This window comes from Anser anser (assembly GCF_964211835.1).
Source record: "Anser anser genome assembly, chromosome: 10".
Taxonomy (NCBI): Eukaryota; Metazoa; Chordata; class Aves; order Anseriformes; family Anatidae; genus Anser; species Anser anser.
Window position 1 is genome coordinate 15,222,603 of NC_139730.1, and position 22,084 is coordinate 15,244,686.

General features: G+C 40.8%; 1 long non-coding RNA gene across 3 annotated transcripts; it reads left to right on the forward strand.

Moving 5' to 3' along the window:
• The first annotated feature begins 61 nt into the window (after positions 1-61).
• Positions 62-21,294, forward strand: LOC310905176. 3 transcript variants are annotated; one of them, XR_014588838.1, is made up of 7 exons: positions 62-2,654; positions 7,360-7,490; positions 11,740-11,817; positions 13,212-13,278; positions 13,444-18,063; positions 19,053-19,270; positions 20,926-21,294. It is a non-coding gene; the product is annotated as an uncharacterized lncRNA (long non-coding RNA). The 3 variants fall into 3 exon arrangements; XR_014588839.1 differs by having other exon boundaries at positions 19,053-19,151; XR_014588840.1 differs by lacking the exon at positions 20,926-21,294 and having other exon boundaries at positions 19,053-20,918.
• Positions 21,295-22,084: the final 790 nt, after the last annotated feature.

Here is a 22,084-nt window from a genome sequence, read left to right on the forward strand (position 1 = left end):
CAGCCCGAGCTCGCGCCCCCCGCCCCGTGAGCGGCGGCTTCAAACAGCAGGCCGGTTTCAGAGTACCAGAAACACCTAAATGCAGCCAAAGCAATCTAAACCGCCTTCGGGTCTTGTTGTATTAAGCGTTCGTAATGCCACCAGCAAAAACTTTACTGCTGTAGTTACTGTTGTAGGTTTGAGACTCCTTAGAGGGTCCTGTTTTAACTGTGGCACTGCGCTCACAGCTGTATAGATGGTTTCCATACCAACGCACCTACATCTGTATGAGAAAGGAGGTAACTGCAAATTAAGTCCTTCGTGTGAACCACTTTGATGCATGCTGGGGCCTCTGTCAGTGAAACCACTGCAATTCAAAATCCCACAACCAAATACGATGAAGCCTTCCTTGTTCAGCACACAACTCAGCTTCCTCCTCACAAAATACATAACGGCCACTCCAACATTGTTCCTATGCTGTGTTACCTTATTTCCTGGCCACAATACCGCTTCAGAAGAAAATTCCTCAAGCTCATTGCTTTACTTCACTGCATGGCCTTTTTCTGCCTCATTTTTTTAACCTTTCTCTAGCCTGCATGTTCTTGCATATACCAACATGCAAGTTCTAGACTCTATTGCTCATTTTGGATGAGTGTTCTCCTGTGATCTCCCGCCCCGACCGCTCACAGGAAGGCCATGAAAGCCTCTGTACCACATGGCCCCCCAGACCTCTTCTTTGAAATGCCAGCAAAAACACCAAGCAGTGAAATGTTCCTGTAGTATGCAGTGCAATGATGAGACCAGGCTAGCCTGTACCAGTTCAGTATCTGGCTACTCCCAGTCCATCTGTGTGTCTGGGCCCATTTACTGCCTAATGTCTTTGCAACCAGCCATTGACTTGTTTTGCAGCACAAAACAAGTGTGTTTTTTTTTTTCCTTTTTTTGCTTGTACAGTACAGTAACAATTCACGAGAACAATATTATAAAAAATATATAGTAATATAATAATAATGTTCTAATAATAAATTAGATCTATCAATCTGCCATTTGAGGATCCAGCTTTTGTTATTCCAGTAATAAGGAACAGTCATATTTTTACTGCAGTACAGTGGATATAGAGATGGATGTGAAAATGCTTACATCAGTGTACTCATGTAAATTTCTCTAGCATTTCTAGAAATCTTTTGGCCTTTCATTTCACTTCTATTCAGTCTGCCACTGGTTTCCTGGAGTACCATTAAACCAATTCTACCAGTCATAGCTGCTGAGTTTGAGATCTGAGTATCTGCACAACGAAATAATCTCTTGAGATTAAATCAGATGTCAGGCACAGTTACCAGCCATGACAAGTAAAGTTTATGATTTGTAATGACAGGTGAAAAAATAACTTTTTTTTTTTTTTTAAGAATATAATATTTTTTGGCTTTACCTCTATTCAGACACTTTTTAAAAATTGAAACATTCTATCAGGTATCTGACTTTACTTCTGAAGTTATGTTTTCCTTCCATCTCAGCTGTTCAAATACTTTTCCTTTCCATCTCCCTAATCACCAAACCCCAGAGCCTTAACAGTAAGTGTGCTGTGTACTTTGTCAGAGCAGAGATACAACAACCTTACGTGCTCCTACAAAACAAACAGGGACTGGCACATGCACATCAGGGATGCTCTCCAGTGGTTTGTCAGGTAGGACAGTAAGGCTGGGGACATTCCTTCAGCTTGGGAGGCAGATGTTAGGCAATCCCCCAAACCAGAGGAATGAAACAGCTACACAAACTATCCATAAATGCTGTCTTACCTGTTCATAGCCCTGTGACAATCCTGATGAAAATATTTTAGGCATCTGCTACTTAAAATAGCCCATGGATGACAGCAATTCCGGCGTATTTACTGATGTTTCAGGTGAAGTAGAACTTAGTCAAGCATGCATGCAGGGGACTTCAATGAGGTGTGCTATAAACAGTTTTCTAAGCTGTCATTTCAAATACATTTTAAATCACTATCTCAGAACATGTCCATTAAAATGCAGCATGAATCATCCCCAAGCATGTAAATTGGATTGCGTGTGTGTGTATGAGTGTGAGAATGAACATATGCATTTCCACTGTGGTATGGCAGATTGAGAAAACTGACAGTGATAAAACAACCTTCTCCCATTATATAAATGAGTGTTCTGCCATTTACCAAAATAATTCAAACACCTCAGTGGAAATGATGTCACTTAAAAGGCTCGGGAAGCAAAATTCCTGCAAAATAAACTGTTTAGGAAAAAAAGAAAGAAAGAAACAAACAAACAGAAACAGCTGGTTAGAAGAGGCTCTGGTTAAGCTGTAACCAGACTGATAACTGCTTTAGGTTTGGACAGATGAATTTAAGAGAGATAGCTTAAAAAAAAGGGGGAGGGGGGCATTTATACTGAGTCAAAGTCATTCTTGATGAGCAAAGTCAGGCAAACATCAGTATTATCATTACTACTTTAGCATGAGGAGGCAGTGATATTATCAGGGCCCTGACTGCACTAACAGCCTTTAATTGTTCTGACCCGCCTCACCTGGGGTCTTCACCCCGCACCCTCTACCCTGGGTGTCCTGGGGCTCTATTTAAGCTCAGCCTTGGGCAGTTAGTCTTTGTAAGGCCTTGTTTATTGAAATTTCTGCTTGTTTTTAAGCTTCCTTTGGTATGCATGTTCTTGCTCTGATGTTGTTTAATGCTTTAGTGCTTAGTTGAGTTTAGCTGTTAGCTTAAGGTTTGCTCTGCTTTTTTTCTTAGGTTGTTGTAGGATGGGGTCTGGCTGTTGAGGACTTTGTGTTAGAGGTGTTGCTGTGTGTAGCTCTTCCTTAGGATGTAGCTAACTCTTATTGCTTTCTGGTAGTTAATAGCATAGTTACAAACTGATTCCTCAAATCGTTACAGTACTAATGTGTGCCTTATTGTTCTAAGGTTACTGTTATTGCTGATGTTAAACCTGTGAAAGTTCAAACTTGTTGAGGTATTAAGTAAACATAGAATAAAAAGTAACTGCTCTTGAGCAGCTTATTCATGAACTTGGTAGTGAGGAATCTTACATGGAGCAAGACAGATGAGGAGTAAGATGTTGGTAGTAAACCCAAACTTCTGTACATCAGTAGCCTGAACAATTGTGAGTTATTTGAAAATGCTTTTGCAAAGGGAGGCCGTAAAGAGATACGAGGGAGGCCCTGCAAGTGCCTGCAGAAATAGCTGAGGTTTGTTGTAACATATATGATAGTAACTAAGTATACAGTCACTAAAAAGAAATCTGAAAGAAACTAACACTCTACATAACAGCAAGGTGTATAGGTTCTTAAACACTGCTTTAAAAAAAAAACAACTCTTAAAATCATCAGTGTAGGAGATAATGCAGTATTTCTATGTAGCTGGTTCCGGTGTTCCACCTTCCAGTAGAAGGTTTATTTAAGGACCTAGCCCAGGTTTGTGGTGTTAATTTAGTTGTATTCTACCTGTATTATTCTCTAATGCAGGGTAAACCAAGGGGTCATGATTTTGGCTGTGCGCTTATTCAAACTACAACTCTACATACATTCTCAGAATCATCTAGGTTGGAAGAGACCTCCAAGATCACCTAGTCCAACCTCTGACCTAACATTAACAAGTCCTCCACTAAACCATATCACTAAGCTCTACATCTAAAAGACCTCTTAAAGACCTCCAGGGGTAGTGACTCCACCACTTCCCTGGGCAGCCCATTCCAGTGCCTAACAACTCTTTCAGTAAAGAAGTTCTTCCTAACATCCAACCTAAACCTCCCCTTGTGCAACTTTAGCCCATTCCCCCTTGTCCTGTCACCAGGCATGTGGGAGAATAGACCAACCCCCACCTCTTTACAGCCTCCTTTAAGGTACCTATAGAGAGCGATGAGGTCTCCCCTGAGCCTCCTCTTCTCCAGGCTAAACAACCCCAGCTCCCTCAGCCACTCCTCGTAAGACTTGTTCTCCAGACCCCCCACCAGCTTCGTGGCCCTGCTCTGGACTCTCTCGAGCACCTCCATGTCCTTCTTGTAGCGAGGGGCCCAAAACTGAACACAGTACTCAAGGTGCGGCCTCACCAGAGCTGAGTACAGGGGCACAATCACCTCCCTAGACCTGCTGGCCACACTGCTTCTTATACAGGCCAGGATGCTGTTGGCCTTCTTGGCCACCTGAGCACACTGCTGGCTCACTTTCAGCCGACTATCAACCAACACTCCCAGGTCCTTCTCTGCCAGGCAGCTTTCTAACCACTCATCTCCCAGCCTGTAGCGCTGCTTGGGGTTGTTGTGCCCCAGGTGCAGGACCCGGCACTTGGCCTTGTTGAACTTTATGCAGTTAAATATTATAAATATATATATAATATATATGACTTCATACAGTTAAATATTATAAATATATATTAAATAAATACACATTATTAAAATACATTTTTTCTTTGCTAGACTGAAAGTCTTGTGTGTTCTTGAAAGATAATTTCCTGTATCCTTATTTAGATCCTTATTAGATCACTAGCACTTCATGTATGACTCAGAAAATCTGATGGACGTCTTTATATTGTTTTTTACCTTTTATTTCTTATTCAAATTTATCTTCTAAATAACTTATGCTATTCTCATGTTGAGCTAACTATTTTCTAATTGGTGTTTGTACATGGACTTTCTTTTTCCACTTCAAACGTTTCTCTGCTAACTGAGCTTTTTGATACTGGGCAATTTACCTCGTTTGTTCAGATAGATAGTTTAGCTCTCTTCCAGGAGTACTCTAAGTAATGTATTTTAAACTTTAGGTGTTATGACTGCTAACTCCAGGAGTGCACAAAGGATGTTTTCTTGATGCAGTAGTGCCTAAGAAACAAAAGCTGGTATTGTGGGCACCGCAGGGGCTTCTCAAAGATTAAGTCTTTCTGTTACCTTGAGTCATGTTGTTGCAATCAGACTTAAATCAAGTTACCAGTTTGTTCCTACATTTCTTGGGCAATATCCCAAGACCTCTCTGAGCTGAGAGGCAGTGAATGGCCCTTACATTACAGGTACAAAAGGGAGAAATAAACAGGGCATGTTATGACTTTCTTCCCTGTCACTCATTTCTACTTAAAGGTATGAGTAACCAGCAGCTGTAAGACCTGTGCCATGTATCATGTTAGATGGATTCAGTGAAGATCTGGGGTGGGGGAGAATTTTGTGTAACAATGCTACTGCTTGCTTGTGTGAATGCTATTTTGTTTATTCCAGACTAATCCATCTTCCTTTTGAAATAACAATTATAAGAGGCATTATAACATTGCTCGATCTTCAGATTGCATAGTAATGTCCAGGAATTAATTATTTAGGAAAGAAAACTTTAGACTGTGATACTTAACAATAAGTGTTACTGAATGGAGTACTTCTTTTATTGTATACTTAGTGTTGTATACTAAGTTGTGTTCAGAGTTGTAGCAATTTTGTCATGACCTTACCAATTTTTCCCAGCTCTACTAATTTTTGTTGCCTTAAATACAAGGCACAGAATGATGTCTGTAATTCAGGATCAGCTGATCTCATCGCATTCCTTTTTAGTTCTGTAGTTACCGTACTGTAAGATAAGCCTAGTGATTATATTTCTCTTGTGTGATAGTGGTTATATCTGCAGAAAATCTTCTGGCCACTATAAACTAGAGAATGCATTTAGAGAGTTAACTTTCTTGGTGTGGAATACTGAAGACTAAGACTGCAGAAAATAAAGAACACATTTTGGTACCTAATCTTAAGGGGAAGAGCACTTTCAAGGGCTCAAAGAGCATGAAGAATAGGATTGTTATTCAAATCTGGTTCCCACAGAAAATGTCAGTCCTGATGAAGTTAATGGGACACAGATTTGGCAATGTGTGAGGTCAGGAGACTGACTGAGAGCAAAACTAGTCTCCCTTGGAGTTATATCTTGCACAGCACCCAGATTGGAAGGGTCATAAATGTGAGTCCCAGTCAGTCTGGCTGTGCTTATGCAGTGTCTGTATCATCAGAATAATCCTAATGCCTCAACAGTGGTGGTTTCTGTAATAACCTCTCACAGAAGACAACCGATGTTGCCTTTTGTTTATAAGCTCCCTATGGCTTCAGACAAATGTCTTTTAAAGTTGGTGTTTGTAGCTGAACTATCTGATCTGATGAATGCTTCCAGGTTTGCAAAACTGCTGTGGGAAAAATCAGAAAATAAGCATCGTGACTGTCCACAAACCCACATGCATTTAGCTAACTGATAATTCTCAATGTGAACAGTGAGTAATATTCTTCAAGCTCCAGATACTCTGGAATATAATTATACATGCTTCATCCTTGTTTTTAAGTGTTAATTTAGCAGATGCCCTTATTTTTCAAAGTTTGGCCCTTTATTTTTCTTTTCCATATCCAAAGAACGAGCAAAGTGTTTTTGTGAAAGTACACATGGAGATACTGTATTAATTTTCAAAATAGGATTTAGTCTTCCAAACTGCTTGAGTAGTACACTGGTCTAAATCAGATGCTACTTGTATGGAATTAACTTGAACTTTTTGCTTTGTCTGAAATTCATATTGTAACAGTGAAATCATATTTTCTCAAATGCCTATATTTTGCAGATGTTGATAAAGCACTGGAGTGATGCCATGTATTTTACAGAATTTATTGCTATTTCCATGGTTCCCCAGATGTTACAGTACATTAAACTTGTTGCTGTAATAGAGTAACTCTTGCTGAATTTCTTAAAGTACAGTGTTTCAGTGTTAAAGAAAAATCCTCACCTTAAAGCAAGTGATGTTGTTAGCACTATTTCGTCAAATTAATCATTCAGATAACAAGCACTATAATGTACAACTGTTTCCTTTCTCTTTCAGTCTCCTTCAATGACTGGCAACATCTGCACGTCACTTTTCTCATGTGGTTTTATTGTTTGGAATTACTAATTATTTGTTATGATTTATAACTGCAAAATTCTTTGATGCTTTAAAACAATGAAGCACACTTGGAGATACTGAAATGAATCCAACAGATGCATTGTCTGAGTCTGTATGATACCAAAGGAGAGTGCTACAGTTGACACAGGAATATTTCCTGCTGGAGGTTTGCCAGAAAAAATTGGCAGCAGTCACATTTTTTATTGCAAATCTCCTCTAATTTGTATGTTTAATAAAGCACTAACATCTGGACCCACAGGGTAAACTCTGTGTACAAACAGCATAGCTCTCTTCAAAATCATTATTTGCACACTTTTTAGGAATGAAAAAAATAAATCCCATGATACTGGCTTTGGGGCCACAGTGTTTTAGCATGACTACGGGTTTATGTGGGACTGCAGTGTTAGGTAAGGTTTGTTCTTTCCTGCAACTTCTATTCAATTACTGTCTTCTCTTTATGGTCACAGAGCAACTTCCATGGCATGGCCCCAGGCTTCTGCAGGCAGCTGGTATTGGTGCCATTACTGACTGCCACTGGGCAGCCAAGGAATGAAATCACAGGAACAGGGAGCTCTGCCTGGGGATGGCCACCTCTAAGGTAAGGTGCAGGGCAGTGCTCTGAAGGTATCAGTCATTCTGGCAGCTGAGAAGCTGCATATGTTGTTGAATCCCTTATCCCTTCCCTGTTTCTGTTCCTCCTCCCCATCCCTATACATAATTTTATAGCAATTAGTGGGTACATGCACAGGGCTGTAAGCATGGGCATGTGGGCTTATATCTTCTGCAAAGGCTTTTTCCATAGCAAGAAAGAAGCTGTACTGAATGCTTACTTCTGCTGTGCCAGGTTGCAGGCCTTTTAAAATAGCTCTACCCAAACCCTGTGGGAATATTGTTCGAATTTCTTCTAGATCTCTGGCTTTCTCGCACTTGTTTTATGTGAACCAAAACCTGAGGCCTCCTCAAACAGGAGGCAGGACAGGTTGGGTAGTGTTTTCCTTGGTAATATGTGTTGCCTGTATAAAAATGTAGATTAATCTATGGTAGAAATATACTGGGGTATTTGCTAAAAAGTATTCTACTGTATTGCTGACAAAGACTCAAATACTCATAAATGACAAATACTAATGTAATGTTGGTGGGGGGGAGGGGAGTGGGATGGAAGGTAGGGGAAGTTATTGTGGCTGCTAAAGCTTTGAATAAGCTCAGGAACTCTTCATCCCCACATCTGTCTTGGAATTTCACTCTATAAACTGAGTGGCTGGATAGAACTAGACAATCAGTGACTTAGGGGGACAAAGGAGTTACTATAAAGAGGGCAGTAGGTTCTCTGTAGACTGTTTTCTACTTTCATACCTTACATGAGTTCACCCATTTGCACAGAGCTGGATAAAAAATACAATGTTGGCAAAAAAAAAAAAAAAAGTAGATCAGCTTGTGCAAGTACTGTGTGGGTAAGAGCCACTCCGTAAGCTAAATAGGAGAGAATTATATGTAACTTATGCAAAAGCATGCATGTGGAGCCCTTTCCTACCAGTGCTGAGCAAGCAACCTTGACGGGTGTTCTTTGAGTATAGCAGGATGGCCTGTATTTAACACTTTAAATATCTTCATCTTATGGGATTTTCCCTTTTGCAGATGAATTTCTAAAATACTAGTGCTAGTGTATTTCCTTCTGCTTCTGCCTAATCTAAGATGTCTTTTCCTGCTGGTGCATACCCAACCAGGTTTATACGATGAACACTTGCAACCAAGTAATTAATCACTTCTGAATATCAAATTTGTACATAATCAGCTTTTTACCCAGGGGAATAGCATATTAGATCTTCCCTCAGCAAAATGAAAAATTCTTTCTTGACATGAAATCACTGACAGCATGTAATTATTACAAAATATAACTTACATGGAAATAGTTTTATAAAAAATAGATTACTGTATGCTTTGTCTCCTACATATCCTTCTCTTAGGCTGCTTCCTCAAAAGTAAGCTTCCTTTTCTATGATTGCATCAATAATCTCTTGTTTGTTTGTGGTCTCCTGATGATGTATTCTGTCAGTAATGATTTAATGGCCTTTTTTAATAATAACAGCAGATATTAATGAGAACTGTACTACTTCTGGCATGCCTGAGGTCTGGAGGGAACATGAGTGTAACAGCCCTGACTCTTAATTTTATGCTTAACTGGAAGACACCTTTGTGTTCTTGGCATTTTACTGCCAAGTGCTGGCCTCATTTATGTTCAGATGCCCATACTTCAGGCTGGATGGTGGCATAACGAGTACAGCTGGCATTGATCCTTCTCCTATCCTCCACATTTCAAGTACTTGTCCCTTGTCTTCCAGCAGGAAGCCTTGCTGCCAACCCTGTGTCAGATATGAAGCCCATTCTCTAGTCAGTAGTCCCTTCGGGGACCATTTCCAACCCTTTTCTGCTGCTTGTGTAATGCAAATGAAGTGGGATGCCACGGGGCATTTAATGTATGTGGGGATAACTACATATATTAGGGCAGGGCTAATGTTTGTCTTTCCTCCATTTTAAAGATCTCATAGCAGAAAAGTCTATTAAATCTACTAATTGTAATCGGGACTTGTGGATTTGGCGGTTTTCCCTTACTCCCTAATCAGCTTTACTATTTCTGCCAAGCCACCCCTTCCTTTCCAGAGCTGACAGAGCTTTGTGGAGTTGGACCTGAGGCAGCTTGTTCCAACTGCTGAAAACAGAGCCATGGATTTCTTTCTACAGTTGTAATGACTTCTGCAATAGTTTGTTCTTCTTTCATCTTATTTATACCCTCAAGGGCAAAATTAACTGTTTCAGTGCAGACTTGCATTCCTTCCAGAATGGGTTAGTCTGTTGTATTCTGTGCTTACGCCCTCCTCTGTGGAAGAAGGGGGAATGAGAGCATCATAAAAGGATCAGTTGAACACCTTCTGTATGGATAAATCACTGAAGCTTTCTTTGTTGAAACATATCACTTTGGATTGCAAGCTATTACTCATTTCATGTTCAATTGCTAAGAAATAAAGGTATCCCAGAACAGAGGAGCAGTGCCAAGCCTTATGTTCAGAGATAAGTGTGTTTGGGGTCTTCAAATTATAGTAAACTTTCCTTAATCATTAAGCATGAGCTTAGACTTCACTGGGGCACATAGCCTAGTAGGAAATGGATGCAAACTTTAGCTCTTACATGCCATTCTACACCCTCTGTGTATATCTGGCTTGTAGTTTGTATTTTTTATTTGCCTTTGCAACAAATGATCACTGACAAAGCATAAAACAAGCACATTCTGTTATGGATATAGTAAGTGTCTGTGCAAATGCATGTGTATATCTCTATGTAATCTGTTTACTAGAGAAGCAATTAGTAGCACTGACTTTGGCAACTTGTGAGACTTTTTTGAAAATAATGCTGTAGATGTAAGAGTTAAAACTACTGACAAGATGGAGGCTGGTGCATACTGGATATAAAGATGCACAGTTTGCTGTTTGAAGCTTGCAGGCAAGATTATTGATGTATAAATTTCTAGTGAGATGAAGGTGTTTACTTAGAAGGCATAGGTGGAGTTGTTGAGGATTTTAATTTTGAATGTGGATAATCCCTTAGTGCTTGACAGGGCTAGGTCCAGGCACAGGCAAAGGAGGCAGCACTAGTGATGCCACGATGAGAATGAATGGAACAGCAGCTACTTCTGGAAAACAGGGCACATGGGCCTCATAAATCCTAGTCACTTTTCTGTGATAGAAGCAGCTAACTCTGAGTGTAACACAGGTACTTCATCCTCAGGGCAGTAAAACTTAGTTTAAGTGGATAAGAAGCCTTGAGACAGCTCTGGTGGTTGACTTGAGTTCCCTGTGCCTTCCAGATGAAGTGTGTACAATTAGCAGTTTCACACAAAGTCTTTTTTCTTTTAATAAAAAACTTCAGATAAAACATTTATGAATGGTGGCAGACTTAGATGTAGAGGACGTAGTTCGACTTACATGGAATGAAATAGAAAAGATGAGCAGAACTACTGAGGAGAAACTTGATTGTGCCAGAAGAGCAGCAGTCTGAATACAGGAGGAAAACTGGTGAGATGTAGACATACAGGAGAGTTATTCAACACATCCAAACTGCAGAGAAGGCTCTTGCATCACTTGTGAGGCTTTGTGAGAAGACTCAGGTACAGCCAACTCTCAATGAGGGGAGGAAGGAAGGGATAGAGATGATCAATGACTAATCTCATTAAGAAATGTTGCTTTTATTTTTTCACAGTTCTATCCAGAGAATTGTGATATTATCTGTAATAATATCTCCAATTGCTTCTGAGTGCAATGAGTAAGTTTCTCCAGTGGCTCACATCCAACTTTCTTTGTTCTGTGCTTTATATGATGGAATATTCTTCCCTTGCCCAAAGGGTGATCTCTTTCATGGCCTTTAAACTGGCCAGAGGCTTGGGTTTCTCTGCAGGAGTCCAGACTGCAGATTCTTCTGCATGTCTAAATCTAACAGTTTCAAAAATCAAATTTATTTACACAATTTCAGATATAGCCACCTCCAGTTAATCCAAATACTGATGGATTTGGCTGGAATGTTAGCATGTTATGAGAGATTTTTCTTTACTATGGTGCTTTGGGGAATGATGAAAGTGCCACAGTATACCATACTCATCGTCTGGTGATAACTAATCCATACACTTAAATGTGTACTGAATTGATCTACATGTTAGTTTGCTTTGTTACATGTATTCCCCCAGGCTTTCACGAACTACTGGCAACTTCATGACCCTTACCTGCTTGTTATTTCTTCGCATTGCTTTTTTCTATCACTCAGATAAAGCAGTGTGTCACTGATATTTTTTCTATGCCCAGGTTTAACAGCTATCATCAGGATTGAATGTCTCTGGAACAGAATTATAGTTGAGTTATGAGCATGGTGATGTTAAACAGGTAAAGTCAGCTAGGCTTACATAATAGTATCCCTTTTTCTTGTTTGGAGAAAAAAATGTTTAAATGGGTAAGGAACTTTTTTCTGAGTATAATTCTCACCTATTCTGTTACCCACTGCTGAGCATGCCAGGGCCATTGTATATAATCAGGCAGTTGCATAATTACAAGTGATACTGGACAGTACTATTAAATGTAACCGTTCTGCCTTAGGGATGACTTCAGCATTATGTCAATGGAATCTAAGTGCCAAACTGCCATTATGCTAATTAGAAGCAGAGCTTGCCCAGAAGTGTTGTGCGGTCCTTAAGGATTTAATTCAATTTTATCCTTAGATCAATTTACATGAACAGTTCTACTTGAATTTTATTTTGTATCAGTTTATATTCATAAAACTGAAGTGGTTAAATATTTAATTACCTAGGGAGGTAAGAGTTTGTCTCCTGCAGTAACAGAGCAGGCTCTGTGGAGTGCTTTCCCTTAGCTGAAAGCCCCCCCAAAACTGAGACTGCAAACTTGTGAGCTAATAAGAGAAAGATGGAATCAGGGAATGTAGGATACAGAAGACCATGTTTCTGATGATCTTAGTGCCTTCAAGTTGTGGTGTTGCTGGGTGTCAGGAAGAATGATTCCTAAACTAACACTTCTCAGGCAGCAGAGACACTGTATGGTGTACTGCTTCATTCCCCATCCCAAGCACTTAGGTTACACATCAGGCCTCCACTGTGACTTGCTTTTCAGTTACTCAAGGAAGTAAAAATCAAGTGCTGGTAAGCTGTAAGTCAGATGCCAGGCTTCAGCCAAATAGAGGAAAGAATGCTCCTTAAGAACAAGGAGATAAAGTCCAAATGAAAAATGTTGAGGTGACTTTGCAAGTGTTTGAAGAAAGTGAAGATTTCTCTGAATATGTGAAGGACTAGAGTTAGGAAACTTGATTCTAGGATGCCATCTTGTTGCAATGCGTCTCAGTCAACCTCAATGCAGTCTCCAATGATTGTAGTGAGGTCTGAACTGCTGTTCAAGTGGCAAATTGGCAAAGGCATGTGGCTACCTAAGAATGTATGTAGACATCGAGCACTGACTTTAAAAGTAGGCTGTCATGAGGTGCTCTGCTGGCTGGAAGCGTTCTGGGAACGTATCTGTGGCCAGAGGTGTGCAGCAACACGGAGTGCTGGGGGAAGGAGCATGAACTGGTTGTGGTTTGAAAAACAAAGCTATTAGACAAGGGAGAGAAAAGGGAGGGAGAGCATGGCATTAGATTTTCTGGGCATTACTGACTGCGGAGGGAGTCAGTTACAGCTTCATAGTTTAGTGTGGAAATTTATTCTGCGTCAGAACTTGGCCACAGGGCAACAATGCCTACCAGTCTCACAACTCTAAATCTTTCTGGCTTTCAGACAGGTTTTGCAGATGTCTCTTCTGTGCTTAAACACTGCTTCTGCCCCTCAATTCAATGAGGAAATAGTAAGTATTCTACTGGACACTGAAGCACAGCTATTTCTAAGTAGGGGAGCTATGCTGATCACCAGTCTGGACTTGGTTTTTAAATGCACTGTCTTTGAGGGGAAAACAATTGCCAAAACAAAAGCTACCTACTCCAGTGAAGTAAGGTGTATTTATACTTGTTAGTTGGAACCATGTCAACAGTGAATAGCTCACGTTTGGGTGGTGACCTTAACACTGCAGACTGGATTCTGCTGCCTGTAGCCCAGCTCATATACTTCAGGTAAGCCTGTGTGTTCCCCCCTCTTCCCAAGGGGGAAGGGCCAGTATTTCAGTGAGTATGGTCAGCTCTGTGCTTTTTAATGGTGTGATTTGATTTACTTCCTCCAGATAACTTCAAATATTTCTCAACTTAAAGAAGAACGAAGTTCTGATATCTGCATTTTACAGCTGACTTCACAAAAGATTCTAAAATTAAAATCATATGTATTAATAGTTCTGATAAAATTATCCCCTAGTATTGATAGATTGAGGGACTGACATGAGTTTTGAGTTGAAAAACATAAAAATGATGCATTATATATCTGTCTCTCTCACTTTTAAATGAGGAATTCGAGATAAAGCAATAAGGTTTTTTCCACCTCATCTTTTGGTAGGTTTTTGATGCATTGGCTGCTTTATCTTATATCCTATGTATTGCTTTATGAAACTTTGAGCTGTTTGGCTTATTTTGTATTACTAAAAGTAGAGGAAGGTTGTTAAAAAAAAATACAGACAGATGTGGTGGTGGCTCTGTGTCACTTGGGTATGCCTTAAGTTAACTTAATAAATGTCTAGTTTTTGACTAGTAAAACTAGTGTAATACATTATCACTTGTCTTAATGTTCTTCTGAGTTTGTGCCATGGTTCCCTGCAGAAGAATGGAAGCATTTGCCAAAAAAGAGATTCACTCTGAATTTGCAAAATTTGAGACCAACAGCTGTTCCAGAGCCAACAAAAATAAAAAGCATGTAGCAGGTGGTACCGTGTATGTATGTCTAATTGTAGTCCAGCAATCTGCTATCCAGTTACCAAACAGTAAGGAATTTGATCATGATTCAGGCAAAGGAGGGGAGTAAAAAGAATGACAGAGAAAGTTTTGGCTCAAGCAATTACTATCCTTATAGATGAGAGTAATCTGTGCAGCTAGGAGCAGTGAGATATTTTCTTTTTCTTGTTTGAAATGTTCTCCTTTTGACTACTCACTATTTAGAGGAGCTGGTTATAGGTGCCAAGCTGACTGGAGAAATAATGGCATGTCCATTGGAGGGTTCATTGTAAGTAAACCTGGCTGTTGGACATGCTATATCAGTGACACGCAGCTCATGGCCCAGAGACTGATGCGAAGCAACTGTACACGTTCTCTAGGGGCTTGCATTGCACATAGTAAATCCTCCATGTGTACATGCTCACACCTGCACTTAGAAGGACCAATGATATGACCATACTTCTTCATTTGCACTATTCTGATGGCAATTCACTTGAGCTCTGTGAATGGACTGTTCCTACTTAGCTTTCCTCTGGCCTCTGTCCAGAAAGCAGTTTATTTGGATTTCTGATGACCAAAATATTCTCCCTCTTCTCTCAAACAAAGAAAACCTTTGCTTGAAACATCCCATGTGGGAGGATTGGGATGAGGGTGGAAAAACTAGTGTTTCTTTAAGACAAAGGGAAAAGAACTGTTGTCCACTAGGACTGAAGGGATCAAAAAAAAGTTGAGAGCTGCAAAATGCATGGTCTTGCAATTAGGAACAAGAACAAAACCCTCTGCAATGAAATGTGAGCCATTCAGGGGAGTGGCTTGGGTATGAAGTCAATCATGAAATCTCCACGGGCACTCAATGTAAAGCAGGTGTGAAAAATACATCTATTAGGATATCTGTTTCCCTTAGATACAAAGAATACTGTTTCTTTGATATAAAACCCCAGTGAGAGCTCCTATTGCAGGGAAGGACAGGGCTAGTCTCTTCTACAAGAAAAGATCTAAGGAGTGTGATTATCTGCAGAAAGGCTGAAATAGTTGCCCTTCGTAGAGCATCAGAGGATGAAGGCTGGTGGGAGGGAAGAAGGGGGAGAACTGAGTGAGGTTCAGGAAAATGTCAGCATCAGGATAGATGAGCCTGGGTGGCTGTGAATAAACTGAGCCTGAGAAGATTGCAGTGGTGTTTGGGATCTGGAACAGCTTCCTCTGGGAGAAATAGTGCTGAAACCTGATTTTTCTTTTTTTTTTTTTTTTTTTTATTTTCATGAGGTGGTGTAAGTTTATGATGGGGAATTGGATAATGTGGTGTCTGCAATAGCAAGGGATCATGTTCAGAGATCTAGGAGGCCTTTTCCAGCTAGTCCAAAAATGGTCTACTTGGCAAGTTTGCCCTGTATAAATAGTCTGGGATTCAGAGAAACTCCAATGTCAGCAGTAGAGTATTTGGTAACAGGAGAGGGATCTCTAGATCAGTCATACACAGCCAAAGCCTTATCTTAGCTGCTTGTTCTGCTTCAGATAGTTGCAGGACCTGTAAGAATGGGTTTAGAAAATGGATTTAATATGTTAAGACAGGCTGGATTTGAAGGTGTCAGGCAACTGACAGGCATTTGACTTCTAGGAGAGGAAGAAAATAGAATTCTGGAGCATGGTGTAATACACAGCTGGAGAAGTGATAAAAGATGAAACAGATGGAATCGGGCTATGCTATCTACTAAGCTTTTAAAGATGTTTTTTGAGAAGAAATGTTCCAAGTATACTAGACTAGCTTCCTTTGGCCAATATTTTTGTGAGTCGCATTGAACTGGGTGTGAGAAGAACTATGATAAATGGGTTTATCAACTGACTAGCACAAGTCTAGTCGGAGAGATAAAAGGGTGGCATGGGAATTATGCTTCATAAAAGGACTGACACTGAAAAAATACAGTACAAATGAAGACATTAACTCTACTTTGGGAGCTCTGAAGAAGGATAATTACTGCTGCTCTTGATGTTAGAGATTTTCAATGAGATGATTCAAAAGAAACATAGAATAAAATGAGCGAGGGTATGCCAGCAATTGCCTTGTACAAGAACTGGCAGGAAGCCTCCTCTCAAAGTGCTGCATTTTTTGAGAGGAGCTCAAGTGCCCTAGTGCAAAAGGTGACCAGGATGGATAGGAACATTATTGTTGGAAACTCTGGAGTTATTGTGAAGTTTGGTCAAAGCTAGCATGGTGTGTATTTGGAGTGTGATTCTCTTCCCACTTAAGCAATAAAAGCCTGAAGCCAGCAGCCTTACACGAAGGTAAATCCAACACAACTGAGGGGAGCACTGACTCCTAGCTGCTCGGGCTCCAGGTTCTGATGGTGATTTATTTTCATCACAAACTGTCAGTTTCTGCTGAGCTTTTCACTGACCCCCTAAAGGTATAATTTGTTTGCATTTCCTGTGATCACATCAATCCTTCATCTTATTGTCAGTCATTCACTCACAGAATTAACTGAAGATTGTTTTCCTTTAATGATGTCTTACCATATAGATAAACCATAAAGGGTTTCTTTGCCTGGAGGACATGAAGTGCTGCTAATTTAAACTGATTTATGAAGTGTCTTTTGATGCTTTCACTGAGCAGCACGCTAAAGCCACTTTTCAAAAACAAAATCCAAGTGTTCAGTGTATTGTTCCCCACACTTTTCAGAGTGGCAAAAGTTGTGCCCGCACAGTCCTAGAAGTGTCATGTACCCCTGAAACAATCATTGAAGGGGTTATATCATAACTGGTGTAACAGTTCCCTGATAACATTGCAATTGTGCAAAAAACAAAACCTGGGAGTGTCTGGGGGAAAGTGAATGTCCAGGGCAAAGCTAACAAGACATACAAACCTCTATTTCATTTTGCAAATTTTCTTCACAAAACTGACCTAAGGCTAGAGTCAGGTGAGGTCCCTACATGACTCCTAAGGGGCTTTGGTATAACAGAAAGCAGAAGAGATTTGAATTATGTTCTTAGAGCTTAAGTGGGTTGTTGCAAAGAGGATTTGACAAATCTAAGGGCTGAATTGCTGACAGGTGAGGTGGGGTAGCTGTTAATGACTTCAGACTGCCTGAAAAGGCTGATCTCTGAATGGGCAAAACCAGTCAGGTATTTGGGGGCTGAAGCTTCTCTGGCCTGGCTGCCACTTTGTCTGCTGTCAAATGCTTCCACTTGAACAACTTTCCTAAAGCAATAAGCAGTAAATTGGTGAGTGTAATATTTTAATTGTTCTTCCCAACTGATCACAGTGAAGAGCAAACAGTGCAGAGGGAGATTGCTGCTGCTATGCAGCTCAAAGCTAGAACTATCAGAAGCCAGAGCTATGCTTGCTGGTGCCTGTGAATTTGCTGGCCTTCAGTTTCCTTACTTAAAAGCACCAGGAACAAGCTCATGGCTTTCTGATCCTGGCCATATTTCTTGAGGAATGCTGATGAGGCAGACACGGCTCCAGCACTGACTCAAAGTGGTCTCTGTCCTGGAGGCCACAGATGGGAATGAAACAGCTCCCAGGTGTTTCCAGCCCCACAGCCTCCAGGGAGGGGCTGCCCCTGCCCTCCCTGTACTCACATGTACCCATGACTAAGCATCTGCATCCAAATAGATGAGAGAGTGCAAAGCTGCTGACCAGGAAGTTTTTTTATACTCTCCTCCCACCTGAATTAGTGATTAAAAACCTGCTGATCACCTGTCTGATTTCACACTCGGCTCTGAGGCGGTGCCATAGATCACAAAGGAAGAGCTGTGCTTCCCATAAGTATGGGTTGGAAAAGGTATTCCCTGATATCCCATCTTTCTTCTCCATGCAGCTCCTATAAAACTGATGTTGGAAAAACATTTTTTCTCATCTTTCATTGCATTTCTTATTTTTACTAAGACAGAACAAATGGCAAAAGATACTTGCAGGTGTTACAAAACAGAGGAAATTGCTTTTTAATTTCCATGTATGGGCAGCAAAAAGCACATCCCAACAGCTGAAGCATTTGGTTCTGCCATGCTTTTGGGTAGTGTGAAACATGCATGGCAAGCAAATTGCAGCCTGTTTTCTCTTAAGTGTTTTGGGTGGAGAGGGAGGGTTCCCAGTGCCATGTGGTCTCCATTGCCTGCTCCAGCAGGGAGGCTGCCAGCCCCGGGGGGCAGGGGAGGAGGCTCAGGCTGGGTTCAGACTTGAGACTTGCTCGAGGGGATGAGGCAGCTAAACAACCAAGGGTTTTTATTGCGTCCTCCCCTCTTAAGCGAAGCTCCTCACCATGCAACCATTCTTACCAAGTGCCAGAGAATCCCTTATGGTCATATGAGCCTGTTTCTACTTTTCCCAGTGGGAATGCATGACAGCAATAGCTTCAAGTTGTTTTTCTTTATACAGTAATATCTGGCCATACGTTAAACGCTTTGTGTTTGGGAGTGGTAGTTAAGCTGTTTGTTCTCTCTTATGCCTATGGATTCCCTGACTTGGAAGCAATTTGTTCAGAGAATATCCTTGCTTTTCTCATACTCTTCCTGTGCACTGCTGTGAGCCAGTGTTGTTCTCTAAACATTTTTAACTGATTTTGCTACTTTTCTGGTGATAAATCATTAATGGCAGTTATTTCCCACAAGGATTTGGGAGAGGAGAGGAGCAGCAAAATCACCAGAGCTTTTCCTGGGTATTATGACAGTATCCTGTGACTTTCTTCTAGTTTTCTGTTAAATGAAATTTCTGATAATTGCCTCCTGATAATAAAAATGTCACTCTTTCTTTCTTTCTTTCTTTCTTTCCTAGGACTACAAACAGCACCTCCATTAGATCCTGAGCCTTCTCCCAGTCACCTGAAGTCTATAGGGCTCCTTAATGGTTCCTGAAATCAGATTCTACTTACTGGTATCAGTTTCATTAATGGTTTTGTTTTTTCTACCACTGATATTCAAAATTACTTCTGTTCTCCAAGACTCCTGTTCTCCAAGTAGTCTGTGGGCATAAGGAGCTCTGGCATATGTGAGGTAATCATGGATGATCTGGATGAAGGTTTTACAGGGTCAAGGACTTAGCAGGCCCTGGTTTTTAAGTGGAAAGTAAAAATGTGGAACACTCTTCTCATTGCAGAAAATACTTCTGCAGAAACACAACAAATTGGTGTACAGAAAACTACAGTACAGCTGCTGAAATGCAACTGGGTCCTTCCAAAATAAAATTTTTAGAAAGCAACGTCCTTCCTCTGTGCACAGAAGTGCAGAGGACAGTCTGAGATGGAGGGTCTAGTTTTCAGTGTTTTGCTATGTGTGGTCTCCAAAACAAGGAACTGCTGGTGAGAACTCGAGTGGTAAATAAATAAAATAATAATAATAATAAAAAAACCAAACTGCTGGAAGTGGAAAAAATGCATTGGTTTAGGTAGTAATTGCCAACCTTCCAACTTTCTTAAAGTGCTGAATTCATTCAGATGGCAGAAGCCTTGTTAAAAGATGCAAGGAATAATGAAGATGTTAAGGAAAATGATGTTAAGGGGAAAAAAATGCTTTGTGGAACAACATTAACACTGAAGAGCAGAATCCTTTTAACCATGTTGTTTTCCTGTTTTACACCATGTTTTCAGCAATTAACATTTGGCCAGCCTCTACCTGGCTCATGGCTCATGCAGACAGGCAGGGGAAAAAGGGGTTGTACAGGATGATACCTGTCAACAAAGGAGGATAGAGTTCTGACCAATGCTCTAGCTGCCTACCTGATGGTAAAATATCAGGTATATCAGACTTGTACAGGACCCAAGCTTTGAGCTACTATTTATCTAATATGTGGTTCTGGCTACACATTAGATAAAAGATTTAAGCCAGTAAGTTTTTATACACTTGTGCTACAGGCTGTGGACTCACACAGGCATATTGGAGAGCAAAATACATCTTAGGAGCTTGTAGTTTACTTGGTCATCTTGGGTTTGAAGGTCTCTTGCATAGGGAATTTTCTCATTTCCTGACAGGTCACAGCTTGATAAAATAAACCAAGTTATTCACTCTTATAAAATATAAATTGGGTTATTTACTCTTCTCATCACCTTTGCTGTTGCATGATGAATGAAGCATATAGAAAAGGAAAATGAAAAGGTTTGCGGTGGCACAGATCTTGGATGAGCTGACACTTTCAGCACAAAGAGGACTTGTCATCAGGTACTCTGTGGCAAGGCTCTGTCACCTGCTGTTGGTATTCTGTTGATGGACTGGCTGCTGTGAAATAGATTGAGTGAGCAAGAAAGAGCATAATCTAGATTTGACAGGTCAAATGCCATAGGTGTAAGAAAACAGTAACATTCCTTATTGCAGTGGGCATCCATCAGTTTGGGAAGAACTCCAGATATAATCTCTTTCAATTATTTTTCTCTTCACCATCTTCAACGTTCTCCCTGTGGGAAAGGCCAGTCAGGTCTGGAGACGGGATGTAGATTCAAAAACAACAGTGACAACTCATGCTATAATCAAATGCAAGAGCTAGGAGTAGATGGCCTGTTTCAAACATTTTTTGAAGCAGTAAGCAGTTCAAAAGCAGTACTTCTCTAATTAGATGTTGCTGATTAGTGATACCACTGAAATCTATTGCACTTAAATGTAATCCTAGGATACTCTTCTGTTATTCATAAGCTTTCTATATAATATTCTACTTGCAGGGTCTAAGCGAAGCTGCCTGGACTGTCTGGCTGTCTTAACCTGCTCCAAAGCAGGAATATTTCCAAGTCAAATCTTACATCAAATGAAGTCTAGGGGAAAGATGATACAAGCAACTAGGCATTCACCACATAGGATCTGGAGAGGAGGGAGACAACTCTGCCTTTAAAATCTCTTCCTGCTTAAAAAGCACTTCTCACAAGTCTTATATAGCACATCTTCAACTCAACATTTGTCCCTGAGAAATATGTTTGATGCTGTATAATTGAAGAGCACAAAATACAGATGTAATTAGTATTCTGCAAAAATAGCTTTTGCACTACCAGGCTCTGAAATGCATGTTTGCATGCGCTATTTGCAGGCTGTTCTTGCATCCTTGATGTACCCCTGTGCCTATGTCACAGGATCCATCTACCTGACAGCTCCCTATCAGAATTCTCCCCCGCAAAATTGGGGAGTTGCTCCCTGATGCCTCCCCCTGCAGTGTGTGGCTGGGCAGGGGCTGGGGGAGGAATGCCCTGGGGATGCCCAAGGTGCTTCCACAGCCTGGCTCCTTGGAGCTGTGTTGTGTTCACAGGCTCTCAGTCTGTCGAGTGTGGCCTGCAGGCAACTGCATTTGGTGTTGTCATAGCTGAGCCTAGAAACTCTCCTTGCTCACTGACACCCCAGTCTTCATAGCTTGTGGCATGGGAGGAAAGGGATGTCTGCCAACACACCTGTTTTTCAAAACATTAAATGCTCTGAATCAAGTGGTAGCATGTTTTGACAAGGTAAGTTATCCTTTTTGCAATGGCCTTGGCTTGATGTCTCATTCATTCTCATGAGCCTTGTTTGTACTAGCAGGCTGCTGCTCCAACACAGCAACGTCACCTAGTGCATTTAAGCTTTATACGTACTGTACCTGCGGGACACGCTGCAAACAGCCAGGAAGCCCCAAGAACCTGTGTTTCAGGTGCATTAGAGAACTAATCTTTCCTCTCTTCCGTTTAAGGCTGTTTCTGATCTGTGCTCTTTAGGAGAGGACAGTATGTATGTAGGTTACTGAGAACTATTTGTTTAATAAAACCTGCCAGTAAATCCTTTGCTGCGCATAGATCAATCTCTCCACATACAGGGAATCAAAATCACCTTGTTGCGGGTTTCTGCATGACTTTCAGAGCG